The following is a 24,543-nucleotide window of genomic DNA, read 5'->3' on the forward strand; positions in this document are numbered from 1 at the left end:
AGGCGGGAGCCGTCCTGGACACACTGCAGGCGGGAGCCGTCCTGGACACACTGCAGGAGGGAGCTGTCCTGGACGCACTGCAGGCGGGAGCCGTCCTAGACACACTGCAGGCGGGAGCCGTCCTGGACGCACTGCAGGAGGGAGCCGTCCTAGACACACTGCAGGAGGGAGCTGTCCTGGACACACTGCAGGCGGGAGCTGCCCTGGACACACTGCAGGCGGGAGCTGTCCTAGACACACTGCAGGCGGGAGCTGTCCTGGACGTACTGCAGGCGGGAGCTGTCCTAGACACACTGTAGGCGGGAGCTGTCGTAGACACACTGCCGGCGGGAGCTGTCCTAGACACACTGTAGGCGGGAGCTGTCCTGGACGTACTGCAGGCGGGAGCTGTCCTAGACACACTGCAGGAGGGAGCTGCCCTGGACGCACTGCAGGCGGGAGCTGTCCTGGACACACTGCAGGAGGGAGCTGTCCTGGACGCACTGCAGGCGGGAGCTGTCCTAGATACACTGCAGGTGGGAGCTGCCCTGGACACACTGCAGGCGGGAGCCGTCCTAGACACACTGCAGGAGGGAGCCGTCCTAGACACACTGTAGGCGGGAGCTGTCCTAGATACACTGCAGGCGGGAGCTGTCCTAGACACACTGCAGGCGGGAGCTGTCCTGGACACACTGCAAGCGGGAGCTGTCCTAGACACACTGCCGGCGGGAGCTGTCCTAGACACACTGTAGGCGGGAGCTGTCCTGGACGTACTGCAGGCGGGAGCTGTCCTAGACACACTGCAGGAGGGAGCTGCCCTGGACGCACTGCAGGCGGGAGCTGTCCTGGACACACTGCAGGAGGGAGCTGTCCTGGACGCACTGCAGGCGGGAGCTGTCCTAGATACACTGCAGGTGGGAGCTGCCCTGGACACACTGCAGGCGGGAGCCGTCCTAGACACACTGCAGGAGGGAGCCGTCCTAGACACACTGTAGGCGGGAGCTGTCCTAGATACACTGCAGGCGGGAGCTGTCCTAGACACACTGCAGGCGGGAGCTGTCCTGGACACACTGCAGGCGGGAGCTGTCCTAGACACACTGCAGGCGGGAGCTGTCCTGGACGTACTGCAGGCGGGAGCTGTCCTAGACACACTGCCGGCGGGAGCTGTCCTAGACACACTGTAGGCGGGAGCTGTCCTGGACGTACTGCAGGCGGGAGCTGTCCTAGACACACTGCAGGAGGGAGCTGTCCTGGACGCACTGCAGGCGGGAGCTGTCCTGGACCCACTGCAGGAGGGAGCTGTCCTGGACGCACTGCAGGCGGGAGCTGTCCTAGACACACTGCAGGCGGGAGCTGTCCTAGACACACTGTAGGCGGGAGCTGTGGTAGACACACTGCAGGCGGGAGCTGTGGTAGACACACTGCAGGCGGGAGCTGTCCTAGACACACTGTAGGCGGGAGCTGTCCTGGACACACTGCAGGCGGGAGCTGTCCTAGACACACTGCAGGCGGGAGCTGTGGTAGACACACTGCAGGCGGGAGCTGTCCTAGACACACTGTAGGCGGGAGCTGTCCTGGACACACTGTAGGCGGGAGCTGTCCTGGACGCACTGCAGGCGGGAGCCATCCTGGATTCACTGCAGGTGGGAGCAGCACTCCATGCTCGGCTGCACAGCCCGCACGCCACCCCGTACGCCAGGCAGTGCAGCTGGATGTCCCCTGCGACCATGTCTACTTACTCACCTCCCAGCAGAAATAAGTCCAACTGAAACCTGTTTGTGTTTAATAAATCCCTTTACCACTTTAACTATACACAGTGGTGACCCCCTTACAGGCAACCCTACATTTTTGTAAAGATACTTTTTAAGTGATGGCGATCTATAACTTGCTTCTTCTTTCAATGGTAATAGAGGTGGATTTTTGAAAATGAAGCAAGCCCTCTCTAGAGATAACAAGTGATACCGAATCTAAAATATTATTCAGTAGTTACTTCTGAGCTTTTGAAATCTCACAATACTGCTCAGCACACATTGGTCCCTTGTTTTCACGCTGGCCCTGGGCTGCAGTGTGGATAACTCTCTCTCTGGAAAAGGCGGGTGCCAACGTAAACATGTTCTAAAGCATGATCAAGACAATACAGAGCAGCCACAATTATATGAAACATTTACAGATACATAACCAGTAAGCGAAGAAAGAGAATAAGAAGAATGTTCGAAAAATAGCTAAAATGTTTTCAAAATTAACAACAGGCATCAAAACACAAATTTTTAAGTGCCAAAAACTTCAAGCATGAATAAACAAACACACATACCACATACACATCCAGCATCTCAACTACTTTGAATATCATATTAAGACATTGAAAGACAAAGAACATGTATTACTGAACACATCTGGAAATAAATGGCACACTTTATGTAAAGGGGAAAAGTGAGTATATAAACACACTTATTGTAAAAATACATCAAATCCAGAAGACAATGTACTGACATGTTTTAAGTTATGAATAAAAATGAAGCAGGATACATGGAAAATATATTTTAAAAGTTAAGTACAAATAATGATTTTAATATAAACAAACACAGAGAAAAGTATTTGTCAGAGAAATAATCTACAAAAATGTTAAAAGAATTTCTTCAGGCAAAAGGAATATGATACCAGACAGAAAGTCTGAAACAAAGAAGTGATCCCTATAAATAAAATAAAGGTAAAATAATTTTTTTAATAGCTCTAAAGGAATAGTGACTAAATCAAAATAGTAACAATGTATTGTGTGTTCATCGTACAGTGAATGTAAATGCACGAGGAAATTCGCTCCAGGGACAGGAAGAATTGAGAATATATTGTTGCGAGGTCTTTTTATTACGTAAGACACAGAATACTACCATTTGAAGGTGTTGGAGAGTGGGAATTTCTGAGCATGCTTACTACTCCCATTCCAGAGAGGCTGTGGACTGTGCCCCAGATAGAGTTGTCAGTGCTGACACCAGGCCAGGCCTTGAGATGCGGTCTCATGGCCCCTTCCCAGCACGTAGGCCTTCTTTCATAGATCACTGTCAGCTTTCTGAAGAACAGGATGACCCTGTGAATAACATGGTCGTCAATGGCATGACTCTGACGTTGCTTGGGAAAAACTGTTTTGTCCTTGGGTTACTTGCTCTCCAAAAACAGGATGTGGTTAATGTGCTTAAAAGTGGTCCTGCACAAAGAGTCAGGGCTGCTCTCTGGACTCCCTGCGTGGAGAAAGGCAGAGCAGTCGCCTGCCGGCTAATAAAAGCTCCCTAATTTTTAATTTGGTCTGGACTCCAGTGGTCATTCACTCGCGTCCGCTCCACAACAAAGGTAAATTTTGATTAAAGTTGTATAATGTAAAACTAGGTAGGGCATCACTGAATTTCCTAAAAGTATAAATAATAACATGCTAATGGAGAGAGCATGGCATTACAAAAAGCCTCAATTAATCCAAGAGAAACCAGAATATGAGGAAAAAAGAAGACATACGAACAGATGGGACAGAGGGGAGACAGCTGGCGAGATGCATGAACCACATGGATACTCACTGTACGTGTGAGTGGCCTCAACCCACAATTTAAAAGGCAGAGATGAACAGACTAGTTTTATAAAACAAGAAGTGAGACACAACTCAAAGCTGTCACATACCTACACCTGCTAAATCAAAGCATAGGCAAATACCAATGGGGCGAACACTGGTCAAAATGTCACCGAGTAGTTCTATTGCCGTCAGAGGAGGGGGCCGTCAGCAGTGGAGAGGGAGCCCGGTGGCACGGCCCCTCCTCGGGGCCGCCCCAGGGCACAGCGGCTGGCGGAGGAAGGGACTCTCCAGTCATGATGACAGAGCCCCACCCCTTGTCACAGACAGAACCCGTGGAGGAAACCAGGAAGGGTGTGAGCACTCAGCGCCTGAGCAATGACGGCACCCAGGCTGCAGTTTTAGAGCGTGCCACCCACAGGAGCGGGACTCACGTGCTGTCTGCAACTGTCCAACTTTAACCAACATAGGTCTTATTCCAGGTCACAAACCAACCTGGACGAATTGGAAAGAACAATTAGGCAGATATGTTCTATTTCTAACCCACTTAAACAAGTCAACGCGCACACACACACACACACACTTAAAAGAAGGAGTGTAGCTGTTCCTCAATGCGCCCACGCAGGAAGCTGCTTGGCTAAACCTCGGGAGCAATCCTCACCGACCACTCCTGCACAGTGGAAACTGGACGTCCACTATTACCCACACACAGGAGACACCAGGGACTGAGCTTACAGCGCCCAAGGATCTACGACACAACAGTAACGAAACATAAAATTCATTTTGTGCATATCTGCCTTTACATCCTCAGCAAAACAGCTCTAGATAATGTTTATTTTTCTCCTTAAGGGTATCACTTAGTATGTCATATGTTTATCCTGTTTGTCTCATCATCAGCTTATAGGTAAAATTACATAATGCATTTACTATTCATTTTGACATTATTCTGTGTATATTTAAGTCTATTTGGGGCTGTGTTTTATAAATATTGTCATTTTATGGCAGTAATTCTGTCTCAACAAATAAAGCATTTACTGCAGCCAGCCAGTTTCATCTGGTATTCCGTTGTATACAAATAAGAACATCGATGTCACCACCACTTTGTGAAAAGTTCTCTCTAAATACCAGTGCCCACGAGATGAGCTCTATTAGACCAGGCCCCCCCTGCCCAGGCCGGTGGCTGTGCACAGTTCTCATTTTATGTATTTCCTCCAGTGCATGAGAGGCTGGGCGTAGGCTTCAAACACTGCGCAATCTCAGACCACAGGGGCTTTCCATGAAAGTTGCATTCCTCTGAGGCGGCCTCAGCGAGAAGCCTTTACGTGGCCGTGAGCCCTGGACACGAGAATCCTTCCTTCCCTGCGTCTCCTGAGAACTTACTAGACAGCAGACACCTTGAGAACGACCCAGACCCCGTGCAGCACACGCTGCCTGGCATCCGGAAGACCCCTGCAGAGGGCAACACGAACTTCGGGCTAGAAAACGGCATGAGCGTACATTTAAGCACAGAGGTTCTTTCCACTGGAACTGCCAATTCCTGGTGCTTGTGTTAATTGATTCTAGGTTAATTGATCCCTGATGCTGGTCTGTAAGGATGTGTACCTCCTCGCGCATGGAATGCTGGGCTCCGGGGGACTTGCTGATGCAAATCAAAGCAAAAAGACAACAGGACTGAGACTCTTCTGAATCTAAATACACCGATTCACATTTTTTTCCTGAAACAGGGATATATCATCGTGCTGTTTCAGGCGTATTTAGGGTTCACATACATTACCACAATCTCAAAGAGGGTCAGCTAGAACCATCTGATGATCCCCAAATCCCATCAAAAGTGGTTGCTGTCTCATTAAAAAAAAACAATGGTTGAGCATCAATGAACAAGGCAGGTCAGAGTCTGGAGAGAAGTCTGGGACGGTCTCTAGACCCGGCCCAAGCACTGCCTGGCCAGCCATCGGCGGGAGGCCTTCTCAGGAGGGACCGGGACAGTGCCTTGCACCACTGCCACAGCCCCAGGTAAGCGCCTGGAAGCCCTTCTGTGCTCAAAGGCCCAGCAGGTCCCGCTGTGGTTATAACATCACACACATTGTGGTCCACAGTGAAGTGCATGAAAGGAGACCTTCTGTATGAGTGCGTGTGCACAGCCACTCACTCTTCCAGCAGTGCATTTATGAAGTTGCAAGGACTTGACAATGTCACACATTAAATAAGCGAAAAGGCTGATCCAACAAAGGTGATGCTCTTTGTCCGACCTCAGAGCGAACTAAGGAAAGACGTTTGCATGCGGCTCAGAGCTGTAAGCAGGTCATTTGATTGCTCTCAGCTAAAGTCCTGCTCTCCTTTTTCACTAAGTGTGCCTGTGAGGCGGCTGCCCACCTGAGCTGCAGCGATGATGGAGGCCGATGTCCCAGCCACACTGGTCGCGCCCCTGGGCAGTGATGCCTGAGCCAGCGGTGAGTGAATGTGACAGTGTCATCCCCGAAGTATGGGTCTGTGCGACAATGTCAGCTTGAGTAGCAGAGTCAAGGCCTCAAAAACATGCCCCTCAATAAAATCAGTGAGAACACTGACAACTGTTCAAGATCAGAGTAGAAATAAATGAAATAAACAATAGGAAAGCAATAGAGAAAATCAATGAGACCCAAAGCTTGTTATAGGAAAAGATCCATATTATTGTCAAACCTTGACCAAGACTTATGAAAAAAAAAAAAGGGAAATCAATGAGGAATTGTACACCAGTAATTTAAATAACCAAGACGAGTAAGAAATTCCGGGAAAGACACAGACTACTGACTCAGAATAAATAAGTAATCAATAAGACCTGTCACCATGAAGAGATTGAAATAGTGGTAAGAAAATTCCCACAAGTAAAAGTTCAGGTCAAGACAGTCTCAATTAATTTGTGCAAACATTTAAAGAAAAATTAATAATGACTCTAAAAAATGTAAGAAAAGGGAACACTTCCCGACTCATGGAATGAGTGCATATTCCTGATACCAAAGCCGACCAAAGCATCGAGTCACGAGGCAAGAACACTGCGGGCCAACACCCGTCACAAGCACAGACACCGAAGTGTCAACCAAACACTGGCCAAAGCTCCTGCCCCATGGCCACGTCGGCTTCATCACAAACATCCCCGGTTGATTCAAAATTGGAAATCATTCAGTGCCTCACACTGTGTTAATAGAACAAAAGACAAAAGCCACATGGTAATCCCACTGGGCGCGTGTGCGCATGCGCGCATGCATACACACACACACACACACACACACACACACACACACACAAGCATCTGAAAAAAGCCAGCATCTTTCATGACAAAAACAATGAGAATCAAGGGCATAGTTGCCTGTGAAACACTCAGCAGGCAACAGACACCGTGTTCCTCTCCGACCTCCGACCTCTGCCCTGGGCCACCCTCCGGACTAACCCAGACACTGCATTACCCTCACATTTCCATTGTCAGCACATGCTTCCACGTGTGGCTAAGATTCTTTCTGAAACTGGATAGTTAATTGCTATCAATTTCCCTAAGATCCTATTTTCCCATGATTTTCTCAAACAGAAGTTGGACTTTCTCTCATGTCCAAAGGGAGATGGGCCATGTGTGAAGTGGATACTGTTTTGGAAATAATATACTAATGCGTTTTCTTACTTCCCCCTTAAATCCATAAATGTGCATTCCTACGAAGCCATTGCTTCTCCGTTGGTTTGATCGGCAAGCACATGCTGAGCTTCTCCCGGGCACCTGGCATGCTTCCAGTTGCTTAGAATACGGTGGAGAACAGAACAAAACCCCATCCCCATGCAGCACACATTCTGTTAGGGGAGAGAGGGTGTGTACACGTGTGTATGTCTGCACATGCATGTGTGTGTGTACAAGGTCACAAAGGAAATAAAGCAGGCAGGTGGGGAAGAGGAAGCGAGGCAGGACTATATCCCATGGGTTCCCAGAAGCCCATCCAATTAAGTAAAACCCAGCCAAGACCTGAATAAAATGAGTATCCAGAAGGTGGATGTGGGGGGGCGGGGAGGGGATGGACAGATGGATAGACAAACAGGTGGAGGGTGGATGGGTGGGGGGATGGATGGTTGGATGGACAGACAGACAGACGGATGGATGGATAGGTGGCTATGACTGCTGTTGGAGTTGCAAAGAGCAGTAGTTGGAGGTGTAATACTGATTTTAAATGAATACACATTAGAGGCTTGTTTTTACTACACAGAGAGGCAGTAGTCTATGTTCATTAAAATTTAGTTTAAAAACTTCTAGGTGAGGAATTACACACTTTTGGTTGTAGTGAGGTAGAATGACAGAGGGCTGTGGAGGAGTTTATGGGCTCTATTGAAATGACTGTTCATAAAATGTCATACTTTATTGAGTGTCTACTGTGCTGCGTGCCAGGTGCCTAACGTGCATTTTACCCTTTAATCTTTATTGCCGCCTTAAAGAAATGAGGAGCGTTTTTCTGTTTTGCAGGCTTGGGTGGCTGAGTGACTTGAGAATACCCGCTTGGCTCACGAGTGACACGGCCAGGATGGGAACCCACGAGCACCTCCGAGGCCACATTCCTAAGAGACTCAGGTTTCCTCCACTCAGAGCACAGCTCTCCCTCCTCAGTGACCCTGAGAGGGCGCCTCGCAGGCGCCACGGCTTCCCTGTTCACATCAACATCAAATGTCCCCTGAGCAGGTTCCTGTCACCTTCTGCCAACCTTTCTAATAATAGTCTTGCCATCTCTTAGTTTTCACCCATCCAAAACAAAGAGGTTTAATTCATTTTCTTATTAAACTCTGCCATCTCTTCTGAATAGAGTATTTTATTGTGAAGGAAACTAAAAACCTTACATTGAGAAAGTTCTATTAGTAACCAAACAACATCATACATGTATAAGTGCATACGTGCCACACATGGATGAATCGCAAACACAATATGGTGGACAAGAGAGGCCCATAGCAACCCAAAAAAGAGAAATCCCATCTGTGCAGCTGAAAGTCTACCTGTGTGGACCTGGGGGTGGCCTGCAAGGGTATTAATGAGACTCGGGCGCTGAAAACAGCTCCTCTCTGCAATGCGGAGGCCACCCCGGGAACACATCCGCCAGAACTCACGAAACTGTGTGCTTAACATGGGGTGCTTGGTGACACTAAGGAGATGCAAGTTGCCCAGACCCCGTGCCGGCTCAGGGCCTCCTCGTGGGCCTGGCCCGCACCTCCAGCCCCGGCCCTCGGAGCCCCACCACCAGGCCTCCGCATAAAGCCCTTTCCTTTCAGGACACGCCACAGCCTGGCGCTTGGCAAAGGCATAGTAAGTGAGTCTGAGTCAGACAGAGGCCGGAGGGAGGGCAGAGCCCGGCCGGTGGCTCGGTGGTTCTGGTTCAGAGGAGGTCACAGTTTGATTCCCGGTCAGGGTGCATATGGGAGGCAACAGATCCATGTTTCTCTCACATCAATGTTTCTCTTTCTCTCTCTCCTTCTCCCTTCACCTCTCTCTAAAATCAATTTAAAAATAACAAAATAAGAGCAAAGCTGGAGGGCTCACACTTCTGATTCCCCAGCTTTCTACAAAGCTACAGTGACCATGTAGGCCATGGACAGAGTCCAGAAGTAAAGCCCTACACCTCACGTAAACTGCCTAATTGCTTTTGGCAAGGGAGCCAAGAGCCTTTACTGGGCGGACGCGGGGGGGGGGGGGGGGCGGGGAGGGAGGAGGGAGGGGCGGGCGGGGGGAGTGTCTTTTCAACACTCAGTGCTGGGAGAACTGGATGTCCACAGTAAAAGGACAGCGGGAGTATAGAAAAATGGCGGCGAAATAGACAGACATGTTCCGAGCCTTGTCCTGGAGCAGAAAGAAAGAACAGCTGAGGGTCGCACTAGGAGTGTTTGTTGGCAAGTTGGGGGACAGCTGAACTCCAGAAGAAGGTGGGAGACTGCTAGATGGAATTCCCCTGACCTGGCAGCTCCCACTGTGGCTGGGTCCCCTCCCAGAGCTGCGGGCTTGGACGTGGAGTCGCTGCCATCTGGAACCGGAAAGTGGAGCTTATCGGAAGCCTGAGAATCCACAACTGCGGCACCCACGGAACAGCTGCGAGCCCCAGAACAACGCTCCCCAATTGGCGCAAATACACAGGTTCAGAGGAGCTCTACACTCCACCACGGAAAGGTCAGATTTCACCAGGGATAAGGTGAGGTCTCTGGTCCCAGCGCGAGAGAGGAACACGCGTTTTGCGGGAGCTGGAGGACCAGGGAAGTCTGTGCCTAGAAAAATCCGTGGCTGTTGGGGCTGGCGCGATCTGTGAATGTGGAAGGGGGACCTCAGAGCTGCTAACAGAAGGGCTCTCTAAAAAGCAACCCATTTTGATCTGACATGCAGGGAAACCCTAAGAATTTCAGGGGTGTGCTAGACTTACGCGCAGCCACGGAGTGCGCACACTTGGGCTTTTTCCTCTTGAAATTCTTGCAGTTGGGGACACCCTGGGAGACTGCAGGGGAAAGTTGTTTTTCTGGAACCTGGGGATCGGAGCGGGGAGTGACCATCGGAGAGCCAGCTCTGAGGCAGCCCACTCCCACAAACCGGTAATGAGTGCCACAGGGAAAGAAGGCTCTAACACTCCCTAGAGAGGCCATAGATAAACCCGGAAGTCAATCCAGAAACACTGCCACCCAGGGGCTGAATCATAAATTGACTCTTGTGTAATCAAAAATAAAGGAATATGAATTCAGACACACCACCTGCTTAAAATCAGGACTGGCTTACATCACTGAAGAGCAGTGGAACGCAGGGAACTGCAATACTGTCCGGACTGAGAAACAGGCGTGCCAAACAGAACAACAGAGGAAGTGAATGACCTTCACTACTCCACATTTTATTTTTATTTTTTATTTTTTTATTTTCATTTTTTGCATCTTTTACTCAAGAAACTATTTTTTTTTCTTTTTTCCTCACTTGATTTTACCTTTTTAATTATTACATTTTTATTTTCAATCCGTATTATTACTACTGCTATTTTATCTTTTTTTTTTTTAAGTGTCATTTTATTTTCTCTTCATTTTGTTTTGGGATTAATGTTCTACATTCTATTTTTATCTTTCCTTTAGCATCATTTTACTCTATCTCAACTCTACCTTTATGCCATCACTCTCTTCCTCACTTTTCACTTTTCGGTGTCCTGTTTATCTTACCCCTTTCCTGCTTTAGATTTTCCCTATTCTTTCTGTTTACCCCCATTAAAATTTCACCCTACTTATATATCTAATCTCCAATCCCCTGCTCCAAGTCCATACACACCTCTCTCTTCGCTGTCTTAACTATCCAAAAAATTGTTTTTCTCTCTGTCCTTTTGTTGTTGTTCGCTTGAATGTAGATTATATCGAATTTGTATGCTTTTTTGTGAGATTGTTTTGCTTATTCTTCTTTTGTTTATTTTTTTGTTTGTTTAGTGCTTCTGTTTTCCCTTGCCTCACTCAATATTAGTTGGTGTTGTAGTTTGTATTAATCCCCAGGTACTTGTTGCTGGCATTTGCTGGGATAAGTGGTTGTTCTATTGGAGTTTTATCCCCAATATATATAGTCTGTTCCCCTTTCTCTCTTAGTCTCTTTCTTGTCTCTCTTACTTTTTTTTCTTCTTTTTTTCCCTTTTCCCAATTTCATTTTGACACTCCTTTTTTTTTCTTCTTCTTTCTTTCTTTTCCTCTTCTTCTTTCTCTCCTATCCCCTAATTTGCCTTTCTCTGGTGGTCACCTTTATTGGAGGTTATTAATATCATGAATACATTTCTGTTCAGTGCCTTGTGTGTTGTACCTGGTAGTGCTGTATTTTGTGCCTTTAAATCAACGAAGGAGAGACAACTACATAACCAGACACCCCGAGAAGAGAGACCATGGGGAGACAAAGACACAGCCCGCATATGAAAGAAAAGCAGGCATCACCAGAAAAGGAAGTAAACGAAATGGAGGCAAGCAACCTTCCAGAAAAAGAATTCAGAGAAATGGTCATAAGGTGGCTGAAAAGAATGGAAGACAAATTCGACAATATGAGCAAGAACCAAGAGGAAATGAAGAAGAACCAAGAAGAAATGAAAAATGACATCGCTGCTGTAAAGAACTCTCTAGAAAGCATCAAGAGTAGACTAGAAGAAGCAGAGGACCGCATCAGTGAGCTAGAAGACAAGATGGGGAAAAATACCCAAATAGAGCAACTTCTAGAAAAAAAAATTAAAAGGCAGGAGGAGAGCCTAAGGGAACTTTGGGACAACACGAAACAAAACAACATCCGCATTATAGGAGTTCCAGAAGGAAAGGAAGCTGAGCAAGGAATAGAAAACCTCTTTGAAGAAATAATGACAGAAAATTTCCCTGATATAGAGAAGAAAAAACCCACACAAATCCAAGAAGCTCACAGAGTCCCAAGCAAAATGAACCCCAAAAGACCAACGCCAAGGCACATTATAATTAAATTGGCAAACACCAACGACAAAGTAAGAATCTTAAAAGCGGCAAGAAAGAGACAGAAAGTTACATACAAAGGAACTCCCATCAGACTAGCAACTGATTTCTCAACAGAAACTCATCAGGCCAGAAGGGAATGGATTGAAATATACAAAGTCATGCAAAGGAAGGGTCTGAATCCAAGAAAACTGTACCCAGCAAGGCTATCAATCAAAATTGAAGGTGAAATCAGGAGCTTCACAGACAAAAAAGGACTAAGGGAATTTATTACCACCAAACCAGCAATGCAAGAAATGCTAAAGGGTCTGCTGTAAAAAAAAAAAAAAAAAAAAAAAAAAAGAGAAATAGGAAGCGAAGAAGGAACACAGGTGTAAAGAATAGGAATGGCAACAAATAAGTACCTATCAATAATAACTTTAAAGTAAACGGATTAAATGCCCCAATCAAAAGACATAGGGTAATGGATTGGATAAGAAAACATGACCCATATATCTGCTGTCTACAAGAAACCCACCTCAGAAAAAAAGATGCACACAGACTGAGGGTGAAGGGATGGAAAAAGGTTTTTCAGGCAAATGGAACTGAAAAAAAAGCTGGGGTAGCAATACTTATATCTGACAAATTAGATCTCAAACTGAAGGACATAACAAGAGATGAGGAAGGCCACTTCATAATACTAAAGGGAGCAATCCAACAAGAAGAAATAACTCTGGTAAACATATATGCACCCAATACAGGAGCATCCAAATACATAAAAAATCTCCTAGAGGATATCAAGGGAGAGATTGACAGCAATACAATCATAGTAGGAGACTTTAATACCCCACTATCACCATTGGACAAATCCTCTAAACAAAAAATCAGCAAAGAAACATCAATCCTAAATGACTCACAAGACCAGATGGAATTAATTGACATCTTCAGAACATTTCACCCCAAAGCCACAGAATATACATTCTTCTCAAGTGCACATGGGTCATTTTCAAAGATAGACCATATGTTGGGACATAGGCAAAGTCTCTTCAAATTCAAGAAGATAGAAATCATATCAAGCATCTTCTCAGACCACAGTGGCATAAAACTGGAAATCAACTACAATAAAAACAACCCAAAGAAATCAAACACATGGAGGCTAAACAGCATGCTATTAAACCATGACTGGATTACCAGAGAGATCAAAGAAGAAATAAAAAACATCATGGCAACAAATGACAATGAAAACACAACAATCCAAAATCTATGGGACACAGCAAAAGCAGTCTTGAGAGGGAAGTTCATAGCTCTACAGGCCTACTACAAAAAACAAGAAACAATGGTAATAAATTACCTAATCCAAAAACTCAAAGAGTTAGAAAAAGAGGAACAAGAAAAGCCCAGTGTAAGCAGAAGGAAGGAAATAATAAAGATCAGAGCAGAGATAAACGACATAGAGACCAAAGAAACAATACAAAAGATCAACAAAACCAAGAGCTGGTTCTTTGAAAGGATAAACAAGATTGATGAACCTCTAGCCAGGCTCACCAAGAAGCAAAGAGAGAGGACCCAAATAAACAAAATCAGAAATGAAAGAGGTGAAATAACAACAGATCCCGCCGAAATACAAAGGATTGTTAAAAAATACTACGAACAACTCTATTCCAACAAACTGGACAACCTGGGGGAAATGGACATATTCCTAGAAAAATATAACCTTCCAAAACTCAATCAAGAAGAATCTAAACAGCTCAATATGCCAGTAACTATGGAAGAAATTGAAGCAGTCATCAAAGAGCTTCCGGCAAACAAAGGCCGGGGCCAGACGGCTTCACATGAGAGTTTTACCAAACATTCAAGGAAGAACTAAAACCTATCCTCCTCAGACTATTCCAAAAAATTCAAGAGGAAGGAACACTTCCAAGCTCCTTCTATGAAGCCAGCATCACCCTAATACCAAAACCAGATAAAGACAACACAATGAAGGAGAATTACAGGCCAATAACCCTCATGAATGTAGATGCCAAAATCCTCAACAAAATTCCAGCAAATCGGATCCAACAGTACATCAGAAAGATCATACACCATGACCAAGTAGGGTTTATCCCAGGAATGCAAGGATGGTACAATATCCGCAAATCAATAAATGTGATACATCACATAAACAAATTGAGAGATAAAAATCACATAGTCATACCAATTGATGCACAAAAAGCATTTGACAAAATCCAACACCCTTTCTTGATAAAAACTCTCAACAAGGTGGGAATAGAAGGATCATACCTCAACATAATAAAAGCTATATATGATAAACCCACAGCTAACATCATACTCAATGGGCAAAAACTAAAACCATTTCCCCTAAGAACAGGAACAAGACAGGGATGCCCACTCTCACCACTCCTCTTTGACATAGTACTGGAAGTATTAGCCATTGCAATTAGACAAGAAGAAGAAATAAAAGGCATCCAAATTGGAAAAGAAGAAGTAAAGCTGTCCTTATTTGCAGATGACATGATATTGTACATAAAAAACCCGAAAGACTCCATCAAAAAACTAACAGACTTAATAAATGAATTCGGCAATGTAGCAGGATACAAAATTAATGCCAAGAAATCTATGGCATTTCTATACACCAACAGTGAACTTACAGAAAGAGAGACTAAAAAAGCAATCCCATTTTCCATCGCACCAAAAAAATTAAGATACTTAGGAATAAACCTAACCAAGGAGGTAAAAGACCTATATGTGGAAAACTACAGGACACTGAAAAAAGAGATAGAGGAAGATGTAAACAAATGGAAGAACATACCATGTTCATGGATTGGTAGAATCAACATCATCAAAATGTCCATACTACCCAAAGCAATCTATAGATTCAATGCACTCCCCATTAAAATACCAACAGCATATTTCACAGACCTAGAAAGAACTCTCCAAAAATTCATCTGGAATAAAAAAAGACCCCGAATAGCCACAGCAATCCTGAGAAAGAAGAATAAAGTAGGAGGGATCTCAATACCAGATTTCAAGCTGTATTACAAAGCCACTGTCCTCAAAACAGCCTGGTACTGGCACAAGAACAGACATATAGATCAATGGAATAGAATAGAGAATCCAGATATCGACCCAAACCAATATGCGCAATTAATATTTGACAAAGGAGGCATGAGCATGCAATGGAGTCAAGACAGTCTCTTCAATAAATGGTGTTGGGAAAATTGGACAGATACATGCAAAAAAATGAAACTAGATCACCAACTTACACCATACACAAAAATAAACTCAAAATGGATACAGGACTTAAATATAAGATGGGAAACCATAAAAATACTAGAGGAATCCACAGGCAGAGAAATCTCAGACATATGCCAAAAGAACTTTTTCAGTGATACTGCCCCTAGGGCAATGGAAGCCAAAGAGAAAATAAACAAATGGGACTACATCAAAATAAAAAGCTTTTGCACAGCAAAAGAAACCATCAACAAAACAACAAGAAACCCCACTGTATGGGAGAACATATTTGCAAATGGTATCACTGATAAAGGTTTAATTTCCAACATCTACAGGCAGCTTATAGAACTTAATAAAAGGAAGATAAATGATCCAATAAAAAAATGGGCAATGAACCTAAATAGAATATTTTCGAAAGAAGACAGAAGGAAGGCCAAGAGACACATGAAAACATGCTCAAAGTCACTAATTATCCGAGAGATGCAAATCAAAACGACAATGCGATACCATCTCACACCTATCAGAATGGCTATCATCAACAAACAACAAGTGTTGGCGAGGATGCGGAGAAAAAGGAACCCTCGTGCACTGCTGGTGGGAATGCAGACTGGTGCAGCCACTGTGGAGAACAGTATGGAGTTTCCTCAAAAAAACTGAAAATGGAACTCCCATTTGACCCAGTAATCCCACTCCTAGGAATATATCCTAAGAAACCAGAAACACCAATCAGAAAGGATATATGCACCCCTATGTTCATAGCAGCACAATTTACAATAGCTAAGATTTGGAAACAGCCTAGGTGCCCGTCAGCAGATGACTGGATCAGAAAACTATGGTACATCTACACAATGGAATACTATGCTGCCATAAAAAAGAAGGAATTACTACCATTTGTAGGCACCTGGATGGAATTAGAGAACATTATGCTAAGTGAAATAAGCCAGTCAATGAAAGAAAAATACCACATGATCTCACTCATTTGGGGATAATGAAAAACATTATAAACTGATGAACCAAAAGATAGTTACAGATGCAGTAAAGCATCAAACAGACTGTCTAATTACAGCGGTAAGGTTAGGGAGAGGTGGGGGAAATAAGAGATCAACTGAAGGACTTGTATGCATGCATATAAGAGTAACCAACGGATGCAAAACATTAGGGGGTGAGGGCATGTATGGGAGTGGGGTGGGGGGGGGGCAATGGTAAGATATGTACACATATAATACCTTAATAAAAATTTGAGAAAAAAAAATAAAAAATAAATAAATAAAATAAAATAAAATAAAGGACGGCGGCCCTTTCCTCACACCTTTCCTGAGAATCGTCTCAGGATGGACCCAGGACCTGCATGGGCACCGAATCCTGTAAAATTCTGAGAAGAACACCCAGGCCGCAGCACCCACTGTTGCTTTTGGCAGTGATTTCCTGGCTATGACACCAATAGCACGGGCAGCGATGGAGAGGGTTTCGCACAGCTTTGGGCCAAATCAATCTCCACTTCTAAAGGCAAGGCCACCACACGCCCAGGTGGTGCGTCAGGGCCTCAAGCGGCGCTGAGACATCCTTCTGCGAGGTTACTTTGGAAATATTAGAAACCCCATCACCATGAACAGAACTGCCAAGCCCCTGTTTTGCCTGTAACAAGAACCCTCAGAATCCTCAGGAGACCGCCCTCTGGGCGCTGGACAATGGAGGGGCTCTGACAGCACCCTTCCCAGGACAGAACACTGTGGAGCACACTGCGTGCTGTAACAGCGGTTAACGTGCCTGCAGAATGCCTTAAGGGTGACAAGAGGGCGGTGCTGGCGGCTGGTCGCCCAGGAGAACATGTTCCCATTGACAGTCACTCAATGCGATGGTGCGGAGGGCGCTGTCCCTCCTAAAGCCACACAGCTAAGACTCTGACCACCCACCATCACACATAACTCGGATCAGCTCTTTCTCTAATAGAGAAACAGCACCTTTAAACACATCTGGGAGAGGTGCACAGGGCTACGACGATGAACTCTGTTTCTTGTGAGCACCTAGGGATGCAGAACGTTTTTGTTTTAAGAACTTTTTAATCTAAAAACAAAACAAAAATCAGATTTATTTATCATGTCTGGGTTGTCGTCAATATTTGTTACTAATCCCACCTACAAACTGGTGATGATAGTTGCCTGTTCTGTACAGTTCATGGGAGTCTTTTAAAGAAACAGTGACACCGTGAAATATGATGTGTTTTCTATATTTTAAAGAGCAACATATATTGCAATTATGGTTATAGCTGTGACCATTTTTATTTCTGGGTTGTGATGACAATGGCAAAATCTTTGCTCCTGTCAGCTCTCTGAGCAATAAATGCTGTCCTCGGGACCTCATGTTCAACCTGAATAGATCTCGCCATCTACTTACTATTATGAAATCGGGTTGGTATTAGAATCAGTTTAAGCCTGTTTATCCATGTATATCTCATGTGTCTTAAAATCAAGGACCTTATTTTATTTATCTCTGTGTCTCCCACGTATAATGGGAAATTTTACATAAATACGTTGTTTTATAAATGTGAGTAGACAGCGCTGAGGGCACTCGGTGGAGGACAGGGCCTCTGCTCTGTGTGTGTCAGCACGGCCTCTCTGAGTGACTCAGACTCCGCTGTGAGGCAAGGGTTCTCCGTGACTTTCACTGTGTGACTAAGGCATAAAACACTGGACAGCCGGCCGGTGCAGCGCAGGGACTGAGCGTCGTCCTAAGCACCAGGAGGTCACTGGTTAAATTCCAGGTGAGGGCTCGTGCCTGGGTTTGGGGCTCAGTCCTCAGGAGGCAGCCAATCACGCTTCTCTCTCATCAATGTTTCTCTCTCCCACCCTCTCTCTAAAAATCAATAAAAACACTTTTTTTAAAAAATACTGCATAAAGAAGAATTTTGAAGATATTTAGCTCTTAGTCACTGACCATTAATTCTAAATTAACACAAGATATTGAGCCTTTGGCAATCGCTGCCTGATGAAACTGACATTTAACTATAGTCGCAGTAAGTAACTTCAGTTATTATTGCCAATCACTTCTCACTTCTTTAAAGGATTCTATTTTAAGTAACACGTTTTAACTGCATCAGTAAAAATGAATGTTAGTATTTTACCATCTAAATCTGTTTATATGTGACTATTTAACCACATATACAAAATTTATAATTGAAACAGATAGAGAGACATATTTACTAAGGTTCATTCTCATTCCTGTGATTGACTTGGTTATTGTAATATTCAATCTCCAAACAGCTGCTCTAAAAGCAGGCCCTGGGGTGGCCACCTGCTGTGTTTCCCCTGCTCTGGCCTCCCGGCTGACCTATGGGCCCTGCTGTGTCCCCTCTGCTCTGGCCTCCCGGCTGACCTATGGGCCCTGCTGTGTCCCCTCTGCTCTGGCCTCCCGGCTGACCTATGGGCCCTGCTGTGTTCCCTCTGCTCTGGCCTCCCGGCTGACCTATGGGCCCTGCTGTGTTCCCTCTGCTCTGGCCTCCCGGCTGACCTATGGCCCCTGCTGTGTTCCCCCTGCTCTGGCCTTCCGGCTGACCTATGGGCCCTGCTGTGTTCCCTCTGCTCTGGCCTCCCGGCTGACCTATGGGCCCTGCTGTGTTCCCTCTGCTCTGGCCTCCCGGCTGACCTATGGCCCCTGCTGTGTTCCCCCTGCTCTGGCCTCCCGGCTGACCTATGGGCCCTGCTGCCTCTCCCTTCTGCGTTTGACTTCGCGGCCAACCAGCGGCCAGGGCAGGGAGGGGCGTGCGCTGGTCCTGGCTGCATTTCTCTGGCTGTGATGACGATGACAGAGGGGAGCGCCGGGCAAAGCAGCGGGAAACAAGCCTCAGGAGCATGAAGGGCCTGTGGGGGGCCGGGAGGGGGGGAGCTGCGAGCCCTGGCCAGGACACGGTGCCTGTGGAGCTGGACAGCTCTCTGTTGACTTGAAAATGCAATGACTCCCACCTCAGATAGTGTCCCTACATCAGCTCCTACAACTCCACCAACTTCCAAAGGACCTACAGGAGAAATTCCTGGGAGGGGGGCCCCCTGGCCCTACCTGCCCGCCCCGCAGTGCACCGCTGCCCCCCGCTGCCCGCCTCACTGTGCCTGGCGCCATGGGCCTTACTTTACCTAACTGCAGCAGAGTGAAAAGTAAGTGGACATATTTCATAACCTTCCCAGCAACAGAAAGCACGTTTTTCACGGAGGCTGATGGAGCGATTTGGAATTCACGATGCCGCACAGAGCCACTGCTAACATGCACAGATCTGGCCTGGGCGTCTGAGCGGAGGTTCCAGAACTATTCAGTCAGGATTCCGAAGCCCGAAGCAGGTTTTCCAGACCATGTAGACGCTTGACCACTCAGTCCGGCTTTGAAGGAGCCCACCCTTGCCTTGACCTTTCAGTCAGGGTTCCCTGGAAGCTCCCGCTATGGCAGCCCCCTCTGTGGCGACGGGTGGGGGCGCTGTGCGTGTGGACTGGACACCTGCATCAGGGAGACAGGTAGGTGGAATCTGGGTCTGCACTTTCTGACATGCGAACATGGACAGCGTGAGGTCACGATGAGCTTGGTGGGGGCGAACCTGCCGCGCTCTTGCCACATGTAAGCCACATCCCGGTCTTAATCCATCCCTCACAGCTGAGCGGCTGCAGCTTCCGGCCTTTATACCCAGCGGCCTCGCCTTGCAGTCAAAAGCCTGGAACTTGAAGCTCAGCTTGGTGCTCATTGTCTAACTTGTCACTCCGGGTCAGGTAAGGTAGACAAGAAAGTTCACTGTATTGGGATCTTCAGCATAAAAACCATGGAAGTCACTCTTCTTTTTCTGGGTGGAAAGTGTGCTCGAATATTAGACACGGAGATTTTTATCGTGTTATTTTTGTTAACAGCTTAAAATAACCTCCCCTGAGACCGAAATGTCAATTCGTTTATTTTAAAATGAAGGGCAGGCTGTTGCTGATGAATATGCATAAAGTTCATGCATTAGTACAGCGGAGCTGTCCTGTTAGACACAGGCCTCCATGACCCAAGGCCTCTGGCCGAGCTACCAGGGACAAGGACGTGACCTTGGATGCCGAGAACGCACGTGGTTAAGACCTAATTTGACCTCTTTTTGATAAGAGCAATGACCTCAGAAAATGAAAGCAACGACATCCAGGAACACGGGACCAGCTTAGAAATGCCCTTGGGGGTGGCATATGTGCTTTTCACCTCACGTTGGGTTCAATTTGCTGTTTTGTGGAGGATTTTACATCGAGGCTCAGGAATGACATTGCCTGTTACCTTAAAGGATCGCTCCCTGGTTTATCCTCAGATGGCACTGGTTTCATGAAACAGGTTGGGGTGTGTCTCCCCCTCTTCTGTAGTCGGGAGAACTTGGGAGAAATTCATATTTTTCAAATACTTGGTAGAAAGTGCCAGTAAAACCATTCAGAACTGGAGATTTCTTTTTCAGGATAAATTTTTAGAATAAATTCAGTTCATGTTATAATTATAGGACTCTTCTGGTTAACTATTTCATCTTCAGGGACTTTTAGGAGTTTGAGGTTTTCAAGGAATTGGTCCATTTCTTGAAGTTGTTGAATATATGTGGAGTCCTTTCCCGTCTATGGGTCTGTAGTAACAGCAGCTCTTATTCAGACGTGGGTCATTTATGTTTTCTCTCTTTTGTTCCTTGTCAATCCCACTAAAGTTTTATCAGATTTATTGATCTTTTCAATTAACCAGCTTTTGTTATTATTGATTTCTCTATGGATTTTTTTATTTGCAATTTATTTCTGCTGCCTTTATTATTCCTTCTATTGGCTTGATTTATAGGTCCATAAGATGAAAGCATAGGCCATTGATTTGAGACCTTTCTTCTTTTGTAATATGAGCATTTAACATGCATTTCTTTCTAAATATTTCATGAGCTACACCACACATTTTTCATTTTCAATTGGTTAAAAATGTTTTCTAACTTCTCTGGAAATGTCATCTGTGTATCTCGGATTGATGATGAGTGTGGTGTTCACGCTCCACATGCCTGGCAGACATTCAGTTGCTGATGTCTATTTAGTTCCGTTTCGCTCAGGAGCATCTCTGCTGCTCGCACTGGCCGGCAGTGGGTATCCTCCCAGGACAGGCCTTCTTGGGACGCGGGGCATGAAGGCGTGCTCCCCGGCGTGGGCGCGGGTGCCGGTCTGCCCGCACAAGGTGGCGAGGTGCTGGGTGCCAGTCTCTGAACTCCCGCATCTGTTACAGCAGGGGCAGCGCCGTGCCCGCTGTGGGGCTGCGTCTGTTCAGTTCCTCCTCCAGGTCCCTGTTTCCTCCCACACTTCTGAGCCCCTCCCCTGTGCTGTACACCACTTCATCCTCATATGTCTAAATTATCCGTCCCGATGCGCCGGAATTAAGTTTCTTATATACAGAACACGGTAGGGTCATGATTTCTTTCTTTATCCATGTTGTATGCATTCTGACAGTTTCTTTGATTTAATTGATCTGTTCAAACCATTTACATTTAATATGATCATTGATATATTTGGATACAGGCCTACACTTTTGTTATTTTTATAACCTCTGTTTTTCATTTTCCTTTCTCCTTTCCCACATTCTCTTTGCTTATTTGTACATTTTTAGCTTGACCATATCTCTGTACGTTTTTAGGGGTCGCTCTAGGTCACATGTATATGTACGTGTGTGATGTACATATTTAGCTTTCCACAATCTGCTCTAAATCCATGTGTTATGACTTAAGGTGGAAGAAACCTGCCACCAAGTAAGTCTCCCTCGTCTCAGACACAGATTGGAAACCCTGCATGACTAGGTTTGCCTTCCATGCAAGCTGCGATTTTCCTGATCTTCATGGGCCTGGGATTGCCCATTGTTTCTGGATATTCTGAAGATGCTGTTCTGAGCCCCTTGTTCTGGTTTAAACTCTGTGGGTGGTGTTTTTGTTTGTTTTGGTTGTTGTTGGCAGGTGATTGAGACCCATGGTTCTGGCCACTCGTCTAACCAGCCGCCCAGGCCAGTCCACTCTCGAGGTTTCCTCTGCGGCTCCTCCTGCGCACCCGTCTGCTGCTGTGCTGGGAGGCGACCCGGCAGTGGCTCTCAGCCGCACGGTTCCTGCTCCAACCACACCTCTCTCCCTGGAGCAGGCGTCCGGGCCGGCACGGACAGTCAGCGGCCTGGCTCTGTCCTCTGAGCACCTCTCTTTCTCCATCTCTGGTTCTTTCGGACTCTCCTGGGCTACCCCTCACTCCTCGGGGGGGGAAGAGAGCACTTTATGTACCCCTGCCTGACCCTGACCCTAACCCTAACCCTGCTGCACCTGCACCGGCCTGAGGGTGTGAGGACCGACAGATCCAGCGGCACCCAGGCCGGGACCACACTGCTCCTCCCTGTGCGGGTGCTGGTGCCGCCACCTGGCCCGCGGGCTGGAACCCCACTTTCGTTACAAAAAAATGGTGAGGATCAACATTAAAGCCCTAGTCCCACGTGTCCAGGAGCCGCTGGGGGTCCACACTCCCGGCCAGCTCGGCCTTGTCGTCCTGGCCCACAGAGCCGCCTCCTGGCTGCCCAGTGACTGTGCCGTCAGCAAGTGTCCATCCCGGGACCTCTCAGAGGCCACTTGTTTCCACACACGACACCTGCGGGGTCACTGAGCTGGTGATGAGGCAGAGCGGAGGGCATGGGCACCAGGGCTAGCGACATTCGGGGCGGGCGAGGCGTCTCTGCCCGAGTCGGGCCTCTCTGCCAGCACTGCTGGGAGAGGGGAGAGGGCAAGGGGTGAGTGGCGATGGAAAGACCTGACAGGGCGGTGAACACACAATCAATACACAGACCATGTGCACCTGAAACCTATGTAATTTTATTAATGTCACCCCAATAAATGCAATAAAAATAGGGTTTTTAATACCAAAGTTTATTAATATTTATTAAAACATATGGCTCTCACCTGCAAGAGGGCAAAAGAATGTATGTACCTGTACAACCATATATATATATATGCGTACATGCCTATGAAATGAATATACATATCCATTCATACATGTTCGTATGTTGTATGTAAAGTTACACAATGTATTCATTGAAGAGGCAGGAAGTTTCAAGGCAGGAGGGGCAGTGAGGAGACAGGGATGTCCCCATTCATACAAGGGGAGCAGCGACAGCTGAGTAAAGGCACGGCGTCAGGGAGGTCTCAGGAAACACAAGGCTAAGAAAATGCTGATCGGAAAGCCTGGGCCCAGACAGCACTTCCCTTCCCTGTGCTTCCTGTGTCGGGGCATCGCCGGCTCGTCAGTCAGGCCGCTCGTTCACTCACTCACTCAGTCACTCACTCAGTCACTCACTCACTCAGTCACTCACTCACTCACTCACTCACTCACTTAGTCACTCACTCACTCACTCACTCACTCACTCAGTCACTCACTCACTCACTCACTCACTCACTTAGTCACTCACTCACTCACTCACTCACTCACTCAGTCACTCACTCACTCAGTCACTCACTCACTCACTCACTCACTCACTCACTTAGTCACTCACTCACTCACTCACTCACTCACTCACTCACTCACTTAGTCACTCACTCACTCACTCACTCACTCACTCACTCAGTCACTCACTCAGTCACTCACTCACTCAGTCACTCAGTCACTCACTCACTCACTCACTCACTCAGTCACTCACTCAGTCACTCACTCACTCAGTCACTCACTCACTCACTCACTCACTCACTTAGTCACTCACTCACTCACTCACTCAGTCACTCACTCACTCACTCACTCACTCACTCAGTCACTCACTCACTCACTCACTCACTCACTCACTCACTCACTTAGTCACTCACTCACTCACTCACTCACTCACTCACTCAGTCACTCACTCAGTCACTCACTCACTCAGTCACTCAGTCACTCACTCACTCACTCACTCACTCAGTCACTCACTCAGTCACTCACTCACTCAGTCACTCACTCACTCACTCACTCACTCACTTAGTCACTCACTCACTCACTCACTCAGTCACTCACTCACTCACTCACTCACTCACTCAGTCACTCACTCACTCACTTAGTCACTCAGTCACTCACTCACTCAGTCACTCACTCAGTCACTCACTCACTCAGTCACTCACTCAGTCACTCACTCACTCAGTCACTCACTCACTCACTCACTCACTCACTCAGTCAGTCAGTCACTCACTCACTCACTCACTCACTCACTCACTCAGTCACTCAGTCACTCACTCACTCACTCAGTCACTCACTCACTCAGTCACTTAGTCACTCACTCACTCACTCACTCAGTCACTCACTCACTCAGTCACTCACTCACTCACTCACTCACTCACTCACTCAGTCACTCACTCACTCACTTAGTCA

Source organism: Plecotus auritus (assembly GCF_963455305.1).
Source record: "Plecotus auritus genome assembly, chromosome: 11".
In the NCBI taxonomy this organism is placed as follows: domain Eukaryota; kingdom Metazoa; phylum Chordata; class Mammalia; order Chiroptera; family Vespertilionidae; genus Plecotus; species Plecotus auritus.